We start from the raw sequence: 18,153 nt of genomic DNA, 5'->3' as shown, positions 1-18,153 counted from the left end.
GTCCTATGAGCCTGCCACAGGAGGGTTGTGTCTGCCCTTCACTCTTAAAGTGCGGCGACCAGCTGGTTTGCCTGCGAGCCAGCTAAGCGGTAACATTTATTTCGTGTTTGTTCGTGACTCTACTTACATATATATATATATATATATATATATATATATATATATATATATATATATATATATATATATATATATATATATATATATATATATACATTTATATATATTAAAAGTGTTCTGTATTTCGTTTTCTAAATTTTGAGATCTCAAAAAATATAGGTCACACATTGATGAGGTACAAAGCTTTTGGCCAATTCTCCGCGTGGGTACATTTCATGATCTGAGGAAACCAACCAACCAACATCTGGGTGTTCCCCAGCATACAGTCTTGTCCGTCAGAAGGGGAGAAAGAGGTGGAAAGGGTATAGATAACAGGGAAATGGGTCAGAAAAGGAACGAAAAAGAAGAAAGTTTCAGGCTTGCACGCAGGAGGCAGGCTACAATCGCAGTGTAAGGCCGTCCTCTTCCAAGTGGCCAGGATAATACACACGGATTCCCGACCGAATGCTTGGGGATCCGAAGGAACAGTATGTCCTCCATAATGCGATTTGGCAGACCCAAATGCTCATGTAAATTCTGTACCTGTGCCAATGGGGCGTGGTGCTGGCGGAAGGACCACGCAGGGCAAGTGTTCCAGCGTGCCGTTCTCAGAGAAGTAGGCGTATGTGGTGGATGGCCGGAGGCCGTGCTGGTGTAGAGAGGTCGCCGTGTTGCAGCAGTTCAGCGCATGCGCAGGAGGAATCACCGGGTGTCCCGTCAGATGCGCCATGACCGGGCCCACGCGGCCTGGCCCCAGTAGACTCTGGTGGTAGGGTACATCGCCTCCACTTCCCCGGCCTTCTGATAACGGGGCTACCCCTGAAATCAGTCGATTTATCATCGTGTGAACCAGGCATTGCTGTTGCCAGGGGAATATATCTGTGAAAGTGGCGTCCATGGTGGCGTGCAGAAGCAGAGAAGCGGTGCCGAGGAAACTGGCTCAGCAGGAAGGAGAACGGGGGAGGACGGAAAGAGTCAGACATATAAAGCTTCGTCGTATAAAACATATACAGCTTCGCCGTACAACTTCACTGTACCAAACTTACCCGACATTTACGGATCAGCGGTATCTCATTTATTGTGGCCTCCTGAAATTCGCGCAAATAAATCGTCCGCAAGCAGCAGTTTAGTGAAAACTATGTGCTAGGCGCACTGTTCTCACGGGGTAACTATTCTTCAAGTTTTGGATCAGATACCTTTTGTTGAGGGTTGTTGGCTATTTAATCAATTTACGGAGTTAAATTCGGAATTTTCCCATTTTTGATATCTACAGGCATTACAAACAGGTGCCAAATTTTTTCAAAGGCACTCGTATATTTGTTCTGGAGTCAACCAACACTTAGGTGCTTCAGTACTTCGGGAGCTTTGTAAATATGAACTCTTGATATTCCCACAGCTAGAATTTTCTAAGATTTACGTGTAATATAGGCACCATACGCCTACTATAGACACCATGTAGTACATACATTGCACGTTTATTACATTATCATGTGGAAGTGGAAAGCTTGTAGAACAATTGTGGGTTGCAATATACATGTCGAAAAAAATCTGAAACCGAAGCCTTGCAGGAAAAATGTGGTGCAAAAAAATGTGATGTTTTCCGACTGAAACCTTTGAAAGATACCACCCCGCCTACGCATGGTATTTTTGTTTAAAAGTAGATGACCTGACGGAAAGTAGTATGTTGTGTTATAGGTCGCACAAAAAATTCTTTGCTGCTCCCTGCTTACTATTTGAAGTCTGTGTAAAGGTTATAATCAAGTGAGGAATAAATATTTAAGGGTTTGGGGGGACAGTGTGAACTGCTACCGGCAAGTATGGTTTTTCAAACTCTAAATTTAACAGTTCACTAAACTTTTAAAAACTATTTCCTTTGTTGTTTTGGTTTCGATATTTAAGTGGCTGCTGCATTGCCTGATAAAGCTTGCAAATTTTCTTGTGAACCCGAAAAAGAATGTTCATTTTAAAGAGTAGCATCTTTTACCTTCTAGCTACAATCTCTTCCGCCACCCAGAGCAGCTACTCTGAAACTTCAGAAAAAAATTGTATTGCGAAAGAGTGCGTGAACGGCTGGCGAGTAAGTCACCATTATACTTTACACTTTCATTTCGGTGGTAAGCAGCCGTGTAAAATGTTTACCATAACGCAGCACAAAGTATCTTAGGCTACCAGCTAAAATATTGTCACGGGACGGGACAATACCCGCGCCGGCATGGCCGGTGCTATTTCGTACGTGACATCGGTGACTTGTCGGATGACACGGTAAGGACCAGAATAGGGGAAGAGGAGTTTTTCAGAAAGTCCCACGCGGCGCGACGGCGACCACAGCAGAACAAGTGATCCCGGCGGGAAGTAAAGGTTTCGGTGTCGCGAGTCGTAGCGCGCCTTTTGGGAGACTTGTGATGAGAGAAGGTTAGAGCGGGCAACTTGGCGAGCGTGGTCGGCACGGGCGATGGCGGCTTCGGCATACTCAGTTGTGGGCTGAGAAGGCGGTAAAAGGGTGTCGAGCGGCAAAGATGGCTCGCGGCCGTAGAGCAAGTAGAATGGGGACGAGCCTGCAGTGTCGTGACGGGACGAATTGTAAGCGAACGTGACGTAAGGCAACGCCACGTCCCAGTCGCGATGGTCGGTGGAGACGTACATCGACAACATGTCTGTAAGCGTCCTGTTGAGCCTCTCCGTGAGGCCGTTGGTTTGCGGATGGTAAGCAGTAGTGACCTTGTGTTGTGTTGCGCACGCACGAAGAAGGTCCTCAACAACTCGGGACAAGAAATACCGGCCTCGATCAGTAAGAAGCTGGGGAGGTGCTCCATGATGAAGAATTACATCGCGTAGAAGGAAGTCGGCAACGTCGGATGCGCAGCTGGTGGGGAGAGCACGGGTAATGGCATAGCGTGTCGCGTAATCGGTGGCGACTGCTACCCACTTGTTGCCCGAGGTAGACACCGGAAACGGACCGAGAAGATCAACACCAACACGATAAAAGGGCTCAGTGGGGATGTCTAACGGTTGTAGGAGACCGGGCGGTGACGCGGTGGGCTTCTTGCGGCGTTGGCATAGGTCGCATGTGGCCACATAACGTTGGACAGAACGGTAAAGGCCGGGCCAAAAAAATCGACGACGCACACGGTCGTACGTTCGGGAAACACCCAGGTGACCAGCCGTAGGTAGGTCGTGAAATTGTTTGAGGATGTCTAAACGAAGGTGGTTAGGGACAACAAGCAGGAGCTCAGCGCCATCTGGACGGAGATTCTGGCGGTAAAGGATGCCATCCTGGAGTCGAAACAGATGAGTGGTAGGTGCAGGAGAGCCGATGTTGAGACTGTCGATGATGGATTTCAAAGAGGGATCGCGACGCTGCTCATCACCGATGTGGAGTAATCCCGAAATGGACAACAAGCAGGATTGGGGCAGAGGCTCAGGAGGGTCAACCGGATAACGAGATAGACAGTCAGCGTCCCGATGAAGGCGACCAGACTTGTAGACGACGGAGAAAGAATAGTCTTGAAGGCGTAGTGCCCAGCGACCCAAGCGTCCGGTGGGATCTTTCAATGAAGAGAGCCAACATAACGCATGATGATCGGTAACAACAGTGAAGGGCCGTCCGTACAGGTAGGGGCGAAATTTTCCAACGGCCCACACAAGTGCAAGGCATTCCCGTTCGGTGATAGAATAGTTGCGTTCCGCAGGCGAGAGGAGGCGACTGGCGTACGCGATAACGCGATCGTGACCGTCCTGGCGTTGAGCCAGTACGGCGCCGATCCCGTGACCGCTGGCATCGGTTCGCACTTCGGTAGGAGCGGCTGCGTTGAAGTGGGCTAAAATTGGGGATGATGTAAGGAGGGATATTAGGGTGTGAAAAGCCTAATCTTGCTCGATACCCCAGAAGAACTTAACGTCTTTCTTCAGAAGGTCAGTGAGAGGATGGGCGATATCAGCAAAGCTTTTGATGAAACGTCGAAAATAAGAACAAAGTCCGACAAAGCTCCGCACGGCGTCTGTAAAACACGGAACCGGGAAGTTCTTCACGGCGTTGACTTTGTCTGGGTCAGGCTGAACTCCTTCAGCGCCGACGAGATGGCCGAGGATCGTAATGCGGCGGCGAGCAAACCGACATTTAGAAGAGTTTAGTTGCAGGCCAGCATGTCGGAAAAGGGAAAGGATGTCCGCAAGGTGAGATAGGTGAGTTTCGAATGATGGGGAAAACACAATGACGTCATCCAAGTAACACAAGCACGTCGACCATTTGAATCCACGAAGTAGAGAATCCATCATTCTTTCGAAGGTCGCTGGCGCATTGCACAACCCAAATGGCATGACCTTGAATTGGTAAAGGCCATCGGGTGTGACAAAGGCGGTCTTTTCCCGGTCCATCTCGTCGACAGAGATCTGCCAATAGCCCGAGCGGAGGTCAATTGAGGAAAAGAACTTAGCCCCATGAAGGCAGTCGAGGGCGGCGTCTATTCTTGGCAGTGGGTATACGTCCTTCTTGGTTATTTTATTGAGGTGGCGGTAATCGACGCAGAAGCGCCAGCTGCCGTCTTTCTTTTTTACCAGAACCACTGGGGACGCCCACGGACTGCAGGAAGGCTCGATGATGTCTTTGTCGAGCATTTTTTCTACTTCTTTTTGGATTACGTCGCGTTCCGCATGGGACACTCGATAAGGTCGCCTGTAAATTGGCCTGGCATCGCCTGTGTCAATCCGGTGCTTCACTGCATGTGTTTGACCCAAGGGGCGGTTCTGGAAGTCAAAAATGTCAGAATATGATAGAAGAAGCTGGCGTAGTTGTTGGGCTTGTGGTCCTGAAAGTTCGGAGCTGATCATTGCGCCAAATTTCTCCGCTAAGTTCGGGGTATATATGAGGTCACGAGAGGAAGCCGGTAGAGAAGTGTCTACGGTTAGCGCAGAAATGTCAATGTCGTGCAGTGGAGAAACTGAGGCGAGGGAAATTCCTTGGGGAAGTACTTGGGGATGCAATCCAAAATTCAGAATTGGAAGGATGGTGTGGTTGTTTTTGATGGTTACCACAGAGTTCGGCAGGATCACATTGTGCGTTAGGAGAACGTTGGTTGCAGGGGACACGAGGTACGCACCGTCGGGGAGAGGGTGGCGAGAGGACAAGGGAACATGGGTGACGGCTTCAGGGCGGAGACGGATGAACTCAGCTGAACATAACGACGGTGAAACTGAGGCGTCTGGAGCATCGGGCGAAAGCGGTACCTCGAGGCGTAGTAAACTCGTCGCGCAATCTATTAGTGCAGAATGTTCCGACAAAAAGTCAAGGCCCAGAATCAATGTCACGGGACGGGACAATACCCGCGCCGGCATGGCCCACCACTAATAACGACAAGGAAGAAGATGGGTACGGGGCGCAGCGAGCCCGGGCTCGGAATGGCTGCCTGTAAATAGTCGTGTAAATACACCGCTTCGTCGCCTCATGGTTCGTGTCATCTGCCGCCACGTTACATTTGGTGGAGTGTGCGGGTTCGTCATCCCCATCCTGGCCCCAGCACCGCATCGCATCGACGTGGACGCAGCCGCCAAGGACAATGAAGCCGCGCCGGGCCGCCCCAGCCCAGTCGAGACCAGAACAAGACGATGTCCCCCACCCCGTGTCCCCAGCCCGAAAGACCCGAGTCAAGACCAGCCGAGACGAGCCGACCTAGACACGCCGACGATGTGTTCCCCCGCCCTTCCGTCCGACGTGGCTCAAGGACCTTAGGTGCTTCGTCACCGCTGACGCCATTGCTGTTGCTGGGCCAGGCATCACCAACGTCGTCATCTTCATCCGTGGCGGCAAGTGATTCGTCACTGCATTTTTCATCTCATCCGCATTTAATCGCCAATTTGCCTCGTCGTCGACCGGGACGGTCTTCATCGACCGGGGAGGTGATGTCACGGGACGGGACAATACCCGCGCCGGCATGGCCCACCACTAATAACGACAAGGAAGAAGATGGGTACGGGGCGCAGCGAGCCCGGGCTCGGAATGGCGGCCTGTAAATAGTCGTGTAAATACACCGCTTCGTCGCCTCATGGTTCGTGTCATCTGCCGCCACGTTACAATATTTATAAAATCGATATTTTCAGGATTCAAACACAAAAACACATGTAATATTAGTAGAGATAGACCAATAGAACAAATTCGTACTCTTACAGTGCACTTATTCAGGGCCATGGGTGCGATAGCCAGATTTTTGGAAAGGTAGCCCTTTGTACCACGAGTACTACGCAATCGGGGAACCTGGATCTTTCGCCCGCCTATTAAAAACAATAGTGTTTCTTTAGCTAATTGGAACCCATAATTTTGGTATGCATATCTGTATGTTGATTTGTGAGTCTATCTGTCTATCTTTTTGAATACGTTTTTTTTACAAAACACTCAAAAATTTCCTGTTTAAACTTGGGACAACGAACATTCATGAACAATGCATAGACGTATAAAGATACGCTGATAATGTTGAGCACGATCATTGAAGTGTGCAACTATGTGCACTAATAAGAATGATTCTGTAGACCTTTAAAGCCTGTCACATGTGTGTGTGACAGCCTGTATCAGGCACCTGTGGTCAGCTGCTTCCCCGTGACGTGCTTACGATATTCTTGCCTGTTGCTGTGGCGTGTACTTTTATTTTTTATTTAAATAATACTGTCAAGCCCCCATGGGTATTGCTATAGGAGTGAGCGTTTACATTCAATGTTACAGAAAGATGCGCCATTTGCTCGGGCAGCACTGCAGTGCAATACTACAGTGCAGTACTACTATAGCAGTCCTACAGTGCAGATTCAGAGTAGGCATAACCAAAATATCACATTAAAAAAAGTAAGTGTACATAATCAAAGAATAAAGACACCAAGATGCATACAAGCAATACAATAGCAAGATTTCAAGGTATTCAGGTGATTCACACATTGATAAAGCACTCTAATATCATACAAGGTAAGTACGTACACCATCCATCAAGAAACAACAACCTATCACAGTTTCTTCAGCAAGTTGGAAAACTTTTTTATGGTTGGAAGTTGATTAATAACCGTGCCTAATGCACTTCATTCCGGAATGCTGCTGGAAAAAAGGAATAGCAAAAATATTGTTAATTAATTATATCTTTTCATTCCAAGAATGGCGTTCCTTGTCGTTCTAGCATTGCGAAAGGTCACGAAGAAATCAAGGGTTTATTCTCCATTATTTGTGAATTATTTGATCTAGAAACTTCAGTCCAGGAAGCTGTGCTCACCTTGAAAGGGTCAGTAGACCTGCCCAAGGTAATGTTCAGTTGGCGAGTCAGTGCGCCCATATCGGTTGTAGATAAACCGCACTGTCTGTGCGTGCAACCTTCTCTACAGTTCTAATCTTAACGCCGTGTAAGGGAACCAGACAACAATTGAATATTCAAAGATATGCCATTTGAACGTGACGTATGCCAGAAGTTTGGTTTCGTGGGTAGAAATATAAAGCGCCCTCCTGATAAAAATATTTTGTTTATTGCTTTATTTGTGAGCTGATTGACATGCTCCGACCAGCCAAGATCTGTAGATATTGTTACCCCCAGGTATTTGCGTGTGGTTTAGACTTGAAATGCCACTTTATTTAAAATGTGTGAGAACACGTACTAGTTCATCGCCGCGGTTCAGCTCGCGATTGCTTCGAAGAAGACGTAGTTCGCGGATACCTTTTGCGTGGGGCTCAACTTTGTCGTAATATATGCTATCTACGAATTTACGTACATGTATAACATCAAAGCCATTGCAGCTAAACTGTTAGGGCTTGGACCAGAAGAAAACTGCGGGCGTCAACAACATGTCTTCTGGGAACATTAGCTTTAGGTTACTACTCTCCAGCTCTCAATCTGAGGCATCTAAAAAAAAGCAGTATCAAATTTGCCTATAGTGCAATAAAATGGATAAATTACAGACTGTGATCACTGAAGCCCATTTTCACGGCCCTGAACAGAACTGAAGGAAAATCGGGACGGTTTCATGCATGGCAAGTATGCCAGTTCACACCGAAGGTTTTGCTTGTGAATACAAGAAGACCGACCTAATCGAAATGGCGGAACAGACACTTCGTCTTCGTAGAAAAATTGGCAAAAAATCAGTGCCTTTTACTGTGTAAAAATTGATGTCCAGCGGAGCGTGTGACCATACACGTGCAGGATACAAACATGCCTGTAAAATGCACTGAAGCGTATTTCCTAGTATTTATCTTATTGACCCTTGGATGGAGTAGAGTATAATTCTAGCGTAGAAATATGGTGCTGTCCGTTTTCTTCCCATGAAAGTCCTTATAATGATAGCTGACAGACATTCCCTAATATTTACAAATGCCCTGTGAACATCCTATTTATTAAACGTGAATGATACTCAATGGCAAAAACTGGAGTGAACCTAGTGGACAACTTTAGAAAAACTTTGTTCAAGATACCTACACTAGATTAGAGCTACAGAGCACTCGCCACAAAGGTGACTTTGACGAAACAAACCTTGCCAATGTTCGCATCATAACCTATAATGGTACCGCTGTAATTACTTTAACGTTCGACCACCACATAACTTCATTGAAAGACTATATTCAGACAAAAGTTTTTCCGCGGAAAAGCCAGCCGCAAGCTACGTGTTTATTTTTTTGCGCCAATCACGATCAAGCCCACGAAGGTGGCCACACAGTTCCGGAGGGTCACCCACGAATATCTTAATCACATCACGAGGAAGCGGGTGAACAGAGATGCCATCTAAGGAAATAAGAACAGGCATGCACAAAGCGAACCTGGCGAGCAAGTTTCTTGACCCTCGACTCGGCAATCAGTGGCTGCAGATGGTACAGAAATGGAGATTTCGGCTGCTCTACCATGCACTCCACCTCCCGGAAACATTTGAGGCTCGCAGTACCGAAGGAATTGAAGGTTGTGTTACGGAAGAAAATCACCTATGCCACACTGATTCGAGTGTATGAGCTGCTATCAGTCCCTGTGCAGAAACGACAGCACAAAGCCATTGTCTGAGGAACTCTTCCTCAGCAACAAAGAAACGCCCCTTCAAACCACAAGGGAGAACTTCCCGTCACATGCGGCCTAAAATAGGCCATACAGCCAGAAGAGGCTGGTCACTCGTGACCTGTGTGGGGTGGTCAGGGTTCACAACGCCAAAGCGCCAACCACTATAAGCATCCCCGCAAAGCGGACTCTAGGTCATAAGCTTCCGCTTATATACCACCAGATTCCGAGTCCTTGAAATCCGCAGTGCACACCACGCCTGAACGACGATGCGCTATCGAATTTTTCAACCATATATTTGGTATTTTGTAGTAGTGGGCCTTTGGGGCACACCGCTAGAGAGAGAGAACTCCGTAATGTGGGGTTGCAAGCTGGGCTAGTTGAAAATTTGACATTCTTCGATAAAACCGGCGCTAGTTCAGACGAAGACGAAGAGAGTATACCACAAGGACAGCCGCTGTCCAGCGGCTGTCCTTGTGGTATATTTTCTTTGTCTTTGTCTTTAATGTTGGCTGGGCAGGTCAGCTCTGCTAGCGGCAGTGCTTGTTACGCCAAATGGGGGTGATTACAATGCAGTGAAGTTAATGTGAGAGATCGGGAAAGCAAAAATAAACAAAAAATGGCACGCAATGAAGGCAAGAAAAAAACTCTGCATAAAGTTAAGTAAAAAAAAATAGAACGAATTCAGCCCAGGAAGCGCAGAGCGCCTAATAAGAAAAAGCGGGCAAAGTGTACATGACGACGCAAACACGTACAGATGTAGCCATGCGCAGAATGGAAAAATTACAAACTGAGCTGCGCGTTACACCCCAGCTCTGACGTATATCCCATGTTGAGTCAGCACCCCATTCCAGGAGCCACATAAGTTCTAGCAAGTCAGCAGGTAAGAAGGAAGTGGTTAATGTACCTCAACTTGTCCTACTGATTTGGTTGTGCCTAGAGCGGAAACAGTGTTATTTATGAGAGTGGCCATGAGGCCTACCAAGAGGTCTTCCAATATATTTCATCTTGTGCTGGGCATACCGTTTATAAGTGCCTACGAAAGTCACACATACATTATAATTGCCAGCGTGCCGAGAGCCGGTGCCCCACGGAACATACCTACTTCGGCCATGAGTATGCACTCTGTGCGCTGCGGGACAACTTTGCGAAAACCCGTTCGGGGCAAGCCGCTCCTTAAAGTATATCAGCAGACACCACAACAAAAACACAAAGAAGAAGAGTTTCAGAGGGGAATGCGAGCCCCCTGCGATACCGCGGTTGTCCGTGGAATGGTTGAGAGACCACTGCTGAGCTACCTTCCCATATAAAGAAACCGACAAAGCACTGAATGCTAATTAGGTCTTTTAAAAATGGTTGGGGTACCAGGGATCGCGCTATATCTTTCCACAAAATGCTGGCTGCGCTAGATAGCATCTCTCGAACAACGGCAAATCAAAAGTCTCCTCGTTATAGATATCTCGACGAATTCTTTCGAGAATCACGTGCCACATGTACATTGACACCCCGGAGTTTGATTTTCTTTAGGAACACTAATTTTGGACTGTGTCTGTATTGTTAAAATATCGTATAAAATTGGAGTAGGCGAGCCTACGGACAGGTACTCCCTATTGACCAATTCTACAGAGCTCCAGACGAGTTGCCATATTTAGGAGAAATGTTTAATGAATGTCGCCAACTGTCTTCACTGGGAACATGCAAATGGCATCATCAGATAAAGCTATAATTTTACCATAATAGTTCCCAGCAGTAGAAAGCGTTTCACATTTCTGTGCCTCTGTTCCGCCTCCAAAAAAGAGTGTAGGGACAAAATACACAACAGGTAATAGCGCACAATATTGAAGGAGGCCACGCATAATGAAGACTTTTCCGCTCTATGCGCCATCTAGAAACACAGGGCTTCTCATACCGGTGTGCATACTGCGAAGCAGACATACAACAGATGCTGGAAATCTGAATGCTTCAAGGGTGCCAAATAGGCCCTCATGATCCAGGCGAAAAAATTCTTTTCTTTGGTCTTAGAAAGTACTCTCCCCTAACCATGTCGTATAGACGCACTCAATGAGGCAACCTCTCACATAGGACACGCTGTGTATGCGGCACCCGGTAACAGGTGAGGCCAGCTGACAAGAAACTAACTGCGCTATCAATGGTTGCATGCGTCAGACTATGAGTTCAGCAAAAACCTTGTAATCTGTGTTAGGAAGATTGATAGGCTGCCATTCCTCTTATTGATGGGACGAGATACCCTTCTTTGGAATTAAGACGACCCGTGCAACATAGAATGAGCGTAGAAATTTATTGTGTAGAAATCTGTGCGAAAACGCTGTCATTGGGTACATTGCGATTAAATCCCATAGGTTCCGGTACAATCTTGCAGACAGACCATAAGACCGAGGTGCGGAACCGCACTTTATGCTCTTAAATCTCTCATTGACTTCAATAATGGTCGGTGGAACTGTGCCTTCAGGATACCACTCTACGGACACTTGTGCAGCTGTTTAAACAAAGGCTCAGACAAAACACAACCTTCACCTACATCAGACGTAGACTGCACAAACCTGCGAAAGCAATTACAAAGGTTGGGATACAGGCGTCTACGGCGGGAGGTCAGGTAATATCCCGGTAGGATAAAACATGACTTCCGCGCACAGCACGCCGACGGTGTCGCCAAAATCAAGCTGAAGGGGAAGGATCGTGAAGCGAAGTCATACCAACCAAGCAGATCTTATAGCCAGGCGTTCATTAGAGTTGCTTGCAGCGTAGCTCCAAATTCAGTGCAGAATTTCGCAAAAGCGTCCTTATGTTCCTGTGAAAGCTGACGGTAGAGATTATGGCCGTTGACTTTGCAAAGTAAGTGCCGTTATTTTTTAAGTGACGCCCAGCAACTCGCCTTCAGACCCACTAGTGATGCCGGCACCACCCGTTCGCCTTAGTGTTGTGAAGCACAGCAATGTATAACTTCCAAGGTCTTTGTTGTGTCAGCAAAGAGTCTCTTCCTAGATTGAGCCATCAGCCCAAAAGTGCAGAACAATTCTTTAACAAGTAGATTACATAACCAAAACGTTGTGAACGCCTCATCTGAGAAGAAACATTAAAATTGTCAACATTATGAAGCAAAAAGCAAACAAAAGGCATTAATATAAACATGAATGCAACTCTTGTACTTGAAGGCACCTTTTAGCTCAACAAATGTGTGCTTGATAGTCCCGACAGCAAAATATTAATGAGCAATGAACGATATTGTCACCAAGCCAAAGATGACGGAGTTGGCCTAAAGGAGAAACAAGTTTATTGGAGAGAACTTGTGCTCTCCTAACAAAAAAAAATCACACAGGCAGCGAAGCAGCAGTCACCAAAGTGATGTGTGCAGGCGACTTTAAAAGTATTGGTGACCGCGCCATATGCTCTGCGAGCGTTCATCTTTCGGCGCGAGTATTTATCGAACCGCCGAATTACATCCAGAACACTGTAGATCAAAGAGAAGTATTCTATACGTTGGCATTACTTGGCAACGCGCTCCCTCTGAAAAGAAACAACACGTACGGCATAAAAATAAAAAATAGCAAAAGCCCTTCACCTCGCACACGGATAACCCGCCGCATCCGGGCGGTAAAAACAAAACTAAACAAACAAACCCAATGCAAGCTGCGCGGCATTACCCCCCTCTAAGAGTGCATCCACCCGATGCAAAAATAAAACTGCACTCCGAATAAACAAAAACAGTTATGTTGCGTAGTAAGGTTACATGGACAGATTCAGGCAGCCTGCGTCGTCGTGATGTTCGGGAATCACCGTCAGGGATCACATCGTAGGTTCCTTGAGCAACACGCCGTACAATCAGGTAGGGTCCAGAACACCGCCGCAGAAGCTTCTCGCTACTTCCGTGTCGTCGGATGGGAGTCCATACACACATGCGATGACCTGGGTATTATCGGCGTCTCGGCGTCGAAGATTGTAGCGTCCGGCATTCACTAGCTGGTGCATTGTTGTAGGAATTTGAGCGAGCTGGCGGGCCTTCTTCACACACTGAATGTATCATTGGGCATCGGCGTTGAGGTTGGCGTCTTCTACGTGCGTCAGCATGGCGTCAAGCATTGTAGTTGGCCGTCTTCCGTTGACAAGCGCGAACGGTGACATATTTCGTGGTTTCTTGGATAGCCGTGTTATACGCAAACGTGACATACGGGAGCACTTTGTTCCAGGTTAACTTTGTGCTACAACTTCGCGCAATAAACTTCGCGCTACAAGGACGCGGCAAAAGAAGAGGACACAACACACACCACAGACTAACAAACTGTGCAGATTCCACGCACATATGTACTGCTATCGCGTAGACATGTGGAACCAAGAAAAGTTTAAAAAATAGAAAAAATAAAAAACCACACCCTAACCATGACACATGCCGTTTCAACCAGATTATACACCATCAAGAAACGCGATTTCCTTGCCCAACAGCGATATTGAAACAACACTAGCTAATGCAACTATCCCCCGCACGCACAATTTCCCGATCCTCCATTATCTCCCGCGTAAGCGTGTAACGGCTCCTAGCGAGCAGCTTTCTTTTTTCAAAAAATGGGACACACCTGCAGTCACGGCATTGAGTGCCAAGGTGCCCGCTTATCGCGTTTCAAACATTATTGTTGTGCTCACGGAGCCTATCAATAATACATCTGCCAGTTTGGCCAGTGTGTTTTGACGATAAGACGTTTATTCAGAGGAACGGCATATGCATTGGGTCATGTATAGCGCCAGTAAGTGACTTGTACCTCGCAAAACTCGACAGAAAATTCATGAGCATCTGGATGATTCGAAAGTGTTAAAAGTATTCCGATACGTCGACGATTATCTTGTTGTTTTAGACTTTGTAGCTTAGAGCCTGGAAGCCCCAACAGAGCGTGTCAGTTCTCTTTTTAGCGAGCACCTGATGCCGTTGCTTATTACTAGCGAGTTAACCCACGAAGGCCACATCAGGTTTTTAGAACTGGACCTTCATTTCACCAGGAACCACGTCTGCTGGTCTTACGCTCCTAGGGAGAACAGACCACTCCTTCTTTTTGGGTCTTCTCTCTCCAATCATTTCGGGAGAGCCATTGCTACCCGGTTCGTCAGGATTGCATTACCAAAATCATGCCCGCACATGATGACGGCTAGCCTGGCTCAGCAAGCTGAGCGACTATCGAGTTCCGGCTACCCCACACACCTGGTTGTGTCAGTAGCCGAAAAGATACTCAAAAAGGCTAAGCTGGCAGAGCGAGACACGAGGCCAGTAGGTGACGAGAATCCCCAGGACAAACAAAATATTGCGGTGATTCTGTACATCCACCAGCTGAGCCTCAACCTCAAGCGTATCGCTCGACGTACAGGGACGAATGTGGTTTTTCTGCGCCCGACAAGCTTGCAAAGCTTTGTCGACAGGTCAAAGCTGCTCGAAAAGAACAGAATGGGTGCCGCACGGAGCACCAAATTAAGTTCGTTGCCTGGATTGAGGGAGTGGTGTACCTGATTCCGTTGAGCTGCAAAAAGGTATATATCGACCAATGTGGTAGATTTTTAAATATAGCCTCCGTAAGCACGAAAATAATGTTAGCAACGGGATAAGCGGGCATCTTGCTACTCATTGCTACTCAAAAAAACAAAGGTGCTCGCTAGGAGCCGTGACGCGCTCACGCGGGAGATACTGGAGGCGCAGAAAATTGTGCGCAGGGGGGATAGATGCATTAGTGTTGCTTCAATATCGCTGTTGGGCAAGGAAATCACGTCTCTTGATGGTGTAAAATCTTGTTGAGATGGCATGTGTAGTGGTGAAGGTGTGGTTTTTTATTTTTATTTCTTTTTCTTTTTCTTTATTTTTTAAAGTTTTCTTGGTTCCACATGTCTACGAGATAGTATTACATATGTGCGTAGAATCTGCACAGTTTGTTAGTCTGCGCTGTCTGGTGTGTCCTCTTCTTTCATCCCGTTCTTGTAGAGCGAAGTTTTTTTCAATTATGTGAGTGGCTCTAGAATTCGGGCGAAGTTTGTGACGAAACGGCGGTGGTATGCGCACAGTCCGAGAAATATTCGCACGCCCTTCTTGTCTTTCAGTGTTGGGATGTCCGCAATGGCTGAAGTTTCCGATCGGTCAGGCAGGACTCCCGAGGCATTAAGTTTCTGTTACGCGAAGCGGCCCTTCTCAGGCTTCAGCGTTAGCCCTGACGTAAGGTTGGTCTCGAGTACAGACTCCAGTCTTGCAAGGTGTTCGTCGAAAGTCCAGGCAAATACGACAACGCGGACGAGGTATACGAGGCAGGTGTTCCACTTCAGGGAAGCACAATGTTCGTGACTGAAACGTTGCTGGCGCCGTGCACAGTCCAACCGTCGTGACCTTGAACTTATATAATCCATCCGGAATTATGACTGCAGTCTTCTCTTGATATCTCTCGTCCACTTCAGTTTGCCTGCAACATTTTATCAGATGCATTGATGAGAAGTACTTCGCATTGCAGAGGTGTCGAAATACCGTCTTTTTTCTTCACGAGTACGACTGGAGAGCCCAGGGTCTTTTCGATGGCTGTATAATGTCGTCGCTGAGCATGCCTTCGACTGGTGTCGAGATGGCTTCCCGCTCGTATGAAGACACGCGGTACGGTGACTGTTGGGTAGATCGGGCTCCATTTTCGGTTATAATTCGGAGCTTCGCAAAGGGTGTTCGAATTAATTTTCAGTTGTACGAAAAACACTCGTGGTAGCGGCACTGCAAATCCAATAATTTGTCCTGGTTTTCTTGTGGCAGCGCCGGGTTCACGTCGAAAGGATGCGGCAGCTTGAAAGCATTTCCCCGCACGGGGCACCTTGAGTAATCTAGTTGACTGTATTGGCGACGCCGCCGACCTCGAGCCCCCATACTCACACTGTAACCGATCGTGGTAATGAGCTTTAAGGTGAAGGGTAGAAACCTCACACGGTGGCCGTCGGAGCCCAGGTTAAGCTCCGGCGGACGGGCTCTCGGTCTGTTTACCAGGCAGGGAGCTCTGGGACCTCTCTAGCTAACAGGGTAAGGCTCGAAAAGAAAGTACCCCCATTCCCTGCTGGAGACTGTAGCGTATGGTATATTCTAACCCCCCCCCCAACGAAACGATCGAGTTCTGAGGAGGGCTCGCACCGAAGTAATTGCTTTCCCACCACTTTCTGCTCCATTGTTTACAAGACCTGACAACTTCCCTCTTTTCCTGATAATACAGTCCGTTGAGAAAGATGCACCAATTATCAGTAAATCAGTCGTTTTGGTAGCTAAGTTCATAGAGAGTGTTGTTGGTGCGAACTACAACACGGAAAAGCTAACCTCAGGTGACATTCTTGTTGAAGTGCAAACCAAAGAACAATCCAATAAACCCTTGAGTAAGACTGAGATGCATGATATCAAGGTATCTGTCACCCCACACCAAAACTTGAACAGCTCGCGAAGTGTAATTTCTGAACCTTACGTCTTGATAGAGACCAAATCTGTCATCTTAGATGGCATGCGTTACCAAGGGGGTACTGCAGTCAAGAGAATAACGATAACGTGTGATAGAAATTAAATACCCACGAAGCACGGGATTCCAACTTTTGATCGGAGCACTCTTCCTAAGTCAGTCACTGCAGGCATCTTGCATTGTGAAGTTCGACATTACATCTCCCACCACGCCGATGCTTCAAAGCTAACGGTAAGGGCACAGTACAACCTCCTGCCGCGGACGTCTGACGCGCCCGATGTGTGCAGCGCACGATCACCCGTCCGAAAACTGTACATCTGATGAGCTGAAATGTGCCAACTGTGAACAAACGCACGCAGCCTATTCCCGAAAATGTGAAAAGTTCAAAGCAGAAAAACAAATACCCAATCTCAAAGTAACACAAAAATCACCTACTAGGAAGCGCGCAGCAAACATACCGCGGAGAAAACATACTCCTAGGTGTGCCAAGTCGGCTCGCCGGGGGGCGGATCCCTGTCTGGTGTCGGTGGCGACCTAGTACAGCCGCGCTGACTTGGTCCCATCCTCGCCCCACGCTGTGGTGCCCTCCGCAGCCCAAACCATCGTCACACTACCTGTGACTGCAGCAGCAGTGGTGACAAATACTGCTGGATATGCTGTGGCCACTCCGGTGTTTGATGCACCCACCTTCAGTGTTCTTGAGAGGTTGGGGGACATGGACTCTGGAGACCGGCTCCACCCTCCACGTTTGCCGTGCTGCGTTCTATGCCTCCAGCACGCGCGGCCAACAAAGACACCAACCCTCTTTGAGCACGCCCGAAAGAGCCTGACCCATCAGCTGCTCTTGGGGCGCCCACTGAGGAATAGAACGCAACGCCGTCCCCGGTGGCACCAGAGCCGTCGAGGAAGCGGCGCCCCTCAGTTGAGCGTAGAAAACAAATAACAAGATTTACAGGTCCACCACACAATAAATACCAAAACTGAAGTAACCAAACAAGCACAATCTTCCCAAAAACGAAATTTATGTTGCAAAACATTATACAGTGGAATTGTAGGGGCCTGTTGAAAAACCTTGACGACATTTACGAAGTATTGCAGAACACAAGCTAGAGGCAATTTGCCTCCAGGAAACACATCTGAATGCAAAACACACACACTTTCTGACAGAGTATACGGTTTTTTTAAAGGATAGAGATGGCTGCACTCACTCCTCCAGAGGTGTTGCCTTAGTCGTTCAAAAGTCGATTGCTCGTCATCACATAAGCCTGCAAACTAACCTGGAAGCAGCTGCCATGAGGGCAATAATCTTTAATAAGCTAATAACGGTTTCTTCGTTGTATATACCCCCAGATTACCATCTCAGTATAATGAATTTGAAACTTTAGTTGACCAACTCCAGCAGCCTTTTATACTCATGGGTGATTTTAATGCTCATCATCAACTCAGCGGTTCTGCACGTGCCAATACACGATGAAGACTTATAGAAAAATTCTTGCTTTCTTCTGACTACTTCCAATTTAACAACAAAAAAACCGCCGACTTATTACAACGTAACCCACAACAATTACTCCGCGATCGATCTCGCAATAGGTTCTACA

General features: G+C 47.4%; 1 long non-coding RNA gene across 1 annotated transcript in view; it reads left to right on the top strand.

Annotated features, from left to right (window-relative positions):
- The first annotated feature begins 2,043 nt into the window (after positions 1-2,043).
- The window catches only part of LOC144167261 (uncharacterized), a 99,267-nt gene continuing 83,157 nt past the window's right edge, over positions 2,044-18,153 (top strand). Inside the window, exon 1 of the long non-coding RNA XR_013321910.1 lies at positions 2,044-2,176. This is a non-coding gene — a long non-coding RNA (uncharacterized LOC144167261). The remainder of the gene's footprint in view (positions 2,177-18,153) is intronic.

This window comes from Haemaphysalis longicornis, unplaced genomic scaffold (assembly GCF_048455015.1).
Source record: "Haemaphysalis longicornis isolate Haplotype H1 unplaced genomic scaffold, Haemaphysalis longicornis Haplotype H1 scaffold_2, whole genome shotgun sequence".
Taxonomy (NCBI): domain Eukaryota; kingdom Metazoa; phylum Arthropoda; class Arachnida; order Ixodida; family Ixodidae; genus Haemaphysalis; species Haemaphysalis longicornis.
This window is presented reverse-complemented; position numbering and strand designations above follow the sequence as displayed.